Source organism: Poecile atricapillus, chromosome 1, assembly GCF_030490865.1.
Source record: "Poecile atricapillus isolate bPoeAtr1 chromosome 1, bPoeAtr1.hap1, whole genome shotgun sequence".
Lineage (NCBI taxonomy): Eukaryota > Metazoa > Chordata > Aves > Passeriformes > Paridae > Poecile > Poecile atricapillus.
The window spans coordinates 105013287-105019471 of record NC_081249.1 but is presented as its reverse complement, the minus strand read 5'-3'; positions in this window follow the sequence as shown (position 1 = coordinate 105019471).

Here is a 6185-nt window from a genome sequence, read left to right as displayed (position 1 = left end):
AAAAGGATTTTAAGAATTTGGAATTTGCTGCCAAATCTTGTTTTGAATCTATCTGCTTTAATATGTGGTGCACTGAGAACCAGAATGGTGATCCAAATGTGACCATGCATGTGGGTGCAGATTGCTAGTAGTGCCACTAGCTCCTCTGGTTTGTTTTTCTCTCCTTGATATCCTTCAAGCCATACCTGCTGGCACTGTAATTTCATAAAGCACCATCAATGCCAATTTATCAAAATTGAGTGGCACTGAGAATCATGTTTTATTTCAGTAGGTTCTAGAGACAAAGAAGTGGATTATCTTGATCTGAGCAAAATTTTGTTAGAAACTTGCAAGAAAAAATCCTTTTAGTAAATGTTTGTCTCTAGGATACAATGATTGCACATCTCACAATGCTTCTTAGTCTCACAACATTTCTGTGTTAAATTAACCTGGATTAGTTGAAGTTTAAATTGCTTCTGATAAATTACCAGTGCTATCGTTCAAGCTTATTTTGCCTGCCTTGGTTGTGTAGTTTGTTACCCCAAGATAAAATACAGTGATTTGAAGGACCATGCTGGTCATTCTGTATCATGTTTGGAAAGCAATGCTGCTGAACATTCTTGACCTTTTAAAAAATAATCTGAAAACAAACCAGCAAACAAACAAACCCATCCCATGTATACCAGATTTGGGTCTTGCTTGCTTTCTGCGTCCTTTAAAGAGAAGTGTAGTGATTGGGTAAACTGGGTGCAAAATGAGCAAACTATATTTTTGCTTTTGTCTCACCTTAATTGCTTCTGCCTGTGTGCAACATGACACAGGTTTGAGTCATTCAGAATTGTCACTTCTATAATTAAAAAGAACTGTTACCAAAAGAGTAGATTCACTGCTGGGATTGAATTGCAGAGCGTGTTTAATTATCATCCCTTTTTCTACTTATTATAACATATTATTAATTCAGTTTCTCAAAATATCCTTTTCATTTACAGCCATTGATGGAATAAAATGTGACACAATTTGTTTTCTTTTCTGCTAAGTAGATGATGTACTCTAACCAGAGCAGGTCGACATGACCTTAGCTGTACTTACACCACATGATAACTACAATAGGGCCTTATCAGAATCTCCTACTCTTTTATGTGCTTGAAAATTCCAAAAAAGAAACTAATGTGTTTGAGTAGACCCTCTCCCCTGATAACAAAAGAATACAAATGTAGTTATGAATTGTTAGATAATGCCTGTCTGGGATTCTTCCTAGGTGAAGTTAAAAGTAGAAGAACAAAAAAAAATTAGTAAAAGGAACAATAGAAATAAATGAAAGAAGTTCTTTGAGTGATCGTATCACTTTCAAACTACGTAGGCAATAGTATTTGTTTATGTTTTTGCCATTCAACATTCTTAATTTTTGTGTGTGTATTTTGTTTGTTTTGTTTTCCTTCTTTCTCTTCTTTTTATTTTTTATGGTAATGTGCTTTACACAGCCTTGTGAACCATGACCAATTTGCTGTTTTTTTGAACTTTACAGTGTAGAACAGTCACAGGCTGTCTTAGCCTATAACTCTCATCTAGTGTAAATCAGTAGGTCTGTGTTACCATTAAGCCAATGTTTTTATCATCCAAAGGGTCTGAGAAGTGGATAGACCTAATTTGGCAATGGCACACAGATAAAATTGCTATCTTTACATCCAGACTACTTTTTATTCCCTTTGATGCAATGGAAAGCTGCACCTTATGGAGATGTCAGCTCCCAGGAGTAACACCAGCTCTGAGTGCAGCATTTGAGGAATTACTCATTGTTAGTTAAGCACTGACAATCTTTTCTGAGCCATTGAAGAAGGTGTGGCAAAATAGTCTGCATCCCAAAGATTTTGCACTCAGATGGGTGGATAATTCAAATGTCCTTGAACACCTGGGGACTGATCTTAGCTAGGCAGCTGATTCCTGGTCTCCCACTCCACTGACTAACCTTGATATTAGCTTCCCACTGAAAAAGAGAAATAAACATCTAGTGCTCCTTCCTTCCTTCCTTCCTTCCTTCCTTCCTTCCTTCCTTCCTTCCTTCCTTCCTTCCTTCCTTCCTTCCTTCCTTCCTTCCTTCCTTCCTTCCTTCCTTCCTTCCTTCCTTCCTTCCTTCCTTCCTTCCTTCCTTCCTTCCTTCCTTCCTTCCTTCCTTCCTTCCTTCCTTCCTTCCTTCCTTCCTTCCTTCCTTCCTTCCTTCCTTCCTTCCTTCCTTCCTTCCTTCCTTCCTTCCTTCCTTCCTTCCTTCCTTCCTTCCTTCCTTCCTTCCTTCCTTCCTTCCTTCCTTCCTTCCTTCCTTCCTTCCTTCCTTCCTTCCTTCCTTCCTTCCTTCCTTCCTTCCTTCCTTCCTTCCTTCCTTCCTTCCTTCCTTCCTTCCTTCCTTCCTTCCTTCCTTCCTTCCTTCCTTCCTTCCTTCCTTCCTTCCTTCCTTCCTTCCTTCCTTCCTTCCTTCCTTCCTTCCTTCCTTCCTTCCTTCCTTCCTTCCTTCCTTCCTTCCTTCCTTCTCTCCCTCTGAGGTGACTGACTTTGCTCTCTTGTCTGTAAAGAAAACACTGCAATAAGTGTTTTTTCTAAAGCTGCTGCTAGACTCATTTCCTGATAGAGAGTTTAAGAAGAACTTTAAATATGGTCCTCGTGACATAGAAAAGAAGGAGCTAAAAATATATTGTTATTATGATAATTAGTGAGGATTTCCCTCTTCTATTCTCTGGAGAATATACTCACAAGACTGCCCTTTAACAACTGATTACCTGAAACTTAGGCTTTCAGATTCATGGAGGTAGAACACAAGAAAGAATGAGAGAGAACTGTTTCAATAGAAGGGATCAGTGAAGACCAAAGCCTACAGTGACTGTCCAAAGAAGCCTCACAGTTCCAGCAGCTCCATGTCCAGAAAGATCAGTTATACCCCATTTTTTTGTCACTGATGCCAACTAGCACAGAATAGGCCTATCTATACTAAAATTCTCTCATGGTCTTCAGAACAGGATGGCTGCATTTTGGTCAGTGAGATATGGCAGTCAGTAATACAAATGGTCCCACACCAACCCTCAGGATCTGCTTGGGAAATCTCTGGGGCGGTGCAAGGTGGCCCAGAACAAAATCAAAGCACATACAAACTATTTAACAGTTGTTGAGTTTCAGTGTCCAGATACTAGTTAAATTACTAATCTAGATACAGTCAAAGAGAATCAATGAATCAAATTACGCATAGGAGGAGTTTTGCATGTATTAAAAAAAAAAAAAATCAAGTATTTTAAATCCACAACACAGTACTGGTATAACTTCTCAGAAGAATAAAAAGCAAATTGGTCATGCTTTGTGATTTTCATGCAGAGAAATCCAGCGCTTTTTTTCTTGCTATAGCAATAGAAAGGAAGAAAAAAGAATACCAGTAAAACTGGCTGTATTTCAGCAAGTGCATGTGCTTTGCACACAAATCTATAAAGAAAAGCTGTCATTTCCTAATGTAAAATCTCTTTATTTTTTCATTATGCACCACTGAGTCCTCATTCACTGTAGAGAAAGTAAAGATTTCCCTCAAGCTTAGGACAGGAAAGTATTTAATATCTGAGACATTTTACAGATAGTGTTGAAGACTCAGATGCTTCTTTCATATTTATTAGAATTGAGATATGCTGTGCATTGCTAGTTTGTTGTTGAGTTGAGCTGATGTTAGTGATTTGCACTGTTCCTGACACCATGCAATTTATTAAACTACTGAAACAACAAAAATAAATAAAAAGGATCAATGCCTTAATGTTTAAATAATTTTTTGCATTGAATCAACCTTTGAATTAGGAAGGGCTGAATGAGAATAAGAGGGAAAAAATAACTACTGTTAAGTCCAGGAAATTTTGAATTAGATATTCTCTTTGGTCATAAAATCTGGTATTAATATTTAAATGCTAAGAGCTGTGTCCTTTTAAACATGCAGGTTTTTTTTTGGTCTTAATAACTGATGTAATCAGACATAGCCACTGAGTTCATGAAGGAAACAATTCTTGCTTCCTTCCTGTGTGTCTGACTGGGCCTGCTCTCATGCTGCCATTGGACTGTGTTTTCTTCATCCACCCCACTTAACTGAAGATTGTTGATATTTTAAATAAGCATTTTATATAATTATTACTTTATATTAAGGCCAGACAAGGTCCAGAGACAATACCCCCTGCCACACCCCAGGCCGTGTACCCACTGCAATGTGAGCCTTGGGGAAAAGTACAGGAGGACTCTTTGGAGATGCTGATGAATGTTATGGAGTAGAAATTCAGTCATAAGAACTAATGACTGTCTCACTGACAGTAAAATTCTGAAATTTAAGAGCATTATTTCAATTTTATTACAGAAGATCCAAACAATAAATTATTACCCCCAGTTTTTAGAATGAGCATCTCTCTTCCTGATAAATGAATAGGTCTTTGAGGTTTATGCACCTTTTCATACTCATCATTAGAGGAGGGGTCATAAAAAGGCACTGTGGTGGCAGTGTGCTTTAGATGTTAAATATTTATTAAAAAATGTGTTATATAATTTTGTGAGCATTTACCTTTTAGGGGAAAAAATGTCATCCTTATGTACAGTTTCACTGCCTTTGTAAACTATGAATCACCTGCTCTTCCAGTTCATGTGAGCCTAGTTTCCCTGATGTGAAATAAAAAATGCTATCCTACAGCTGCTGAGGATCAGGCCTGGTCCATTTGATCCATGAAGAAATGAATTTCTTTTTGTTCAGGGGCTGTATTTGTTTCTGGGTTTACATCACAGTCTTTGGAACCCTTCATGTTTACCGCTGGCCTCTCTTTTGTCTTCCCTTTAGTCTCAGGCCTTTCAATTCTGCTTCCTGTACTAATACAAGCCTTTATGTCATTGAAAATTAACAATACCAAAGTGGTGCCCTGCCAGAGCAGAGCAGATCAATGACCCAGGAGCAGCATGTTCCAGCTCAATGGTGCACAAGTCATTTTGACTTCCACTCTCCGGTGCTCAGCTTCCAAAGGAGCAATCCTTTTGCCCGGTATATTAACTTCTGGAAACTCCTTGTTAATCACTCTATCTGCAGTTCCTGCTCTGAAATTTCTGCTAAGAGCTGAGTGGAGATTTTCATCAGGCTAGACCACTTTTCTACTGCTTTTCTTTCCAAATCGTTGTGTGCCGTCAGTCAGATCAACAGCACTGCTGTGGTGTTCTGTACAGCAGTGCTGGGACACACTGCTGACAGCCATGTTTACCTTATGGAAACCAAGATAATTCTTGGAAAAGAATTCTAACAGTATAAAATGACAGCCCTTAAATAACAGGACAAATCATACATTTAAAGGGAAAAAAAAAAGAGAGGCATATATGCAATGTTCTCCAAAACATGAAGAAACGTGGTATAATCAGAGATTATAGTATCATCAAACCCTTCCTTTTTTGGCCTTTTTATAAAGAATACAGGATTCAAACCTAATATTAGAAGGATGGAATATCTAAAGGCAGTAATTAAAATTTTGCATGTAGTCTTTCACTAAGGTTGATTGATGGGGTTAAAGTCAGAGTGATCACAAGACTTAAAGGGTGCAGGGTCTTCCCATGGCTTTGGAATAACCACATAGCTGTCAGGAGATTGGAATAACCACATGGTTCAGGAGACTCTTGGTTTGGAGTTGTGCCTTCCTTTGCAGTTATTCCTGAAGTCTGCCTCCTTTCATCAGGGAATTCACTGGGATGGAGGGATCTGAGCATGTGTGTATGTCTGTGTGTGTGAATGCAAAAGCAGTTTAATCACTGAGGCAGGAACTTTTCTGCTCAAATATTTCAAACTATCATTTTTTCCCTACAAAAAATGGAGTTATGGATTTAGTCTGGGGAGATGTCTCAACCTTTTTCTCAGGAAAAAAATTCTTTTTATGATGCGAGTGGGATTTATCATCACAAGAAGGAGCAACTGGGGCTCTAGAGAAAGACGTAATGCTGTTTCATGGAGGATTTGGATATTTTGAAATTTGATCTTGCTCCAAGTCAGAAGGAAAACAAAAGTGTATAAGTTTTTTATGAAAGAAAAGCAAAACCTGATGCCAGGAAAGTCTGTTAAAGCTCTGCCATTCCCCTTCTGAAGCTGACTGACAAGAAATGGGATGGCTCTCCACCACGTCTTTGCTGAGCTGGAATGTTAGTCTCAAGCATTAACAAAATAACAAGATAGGAGA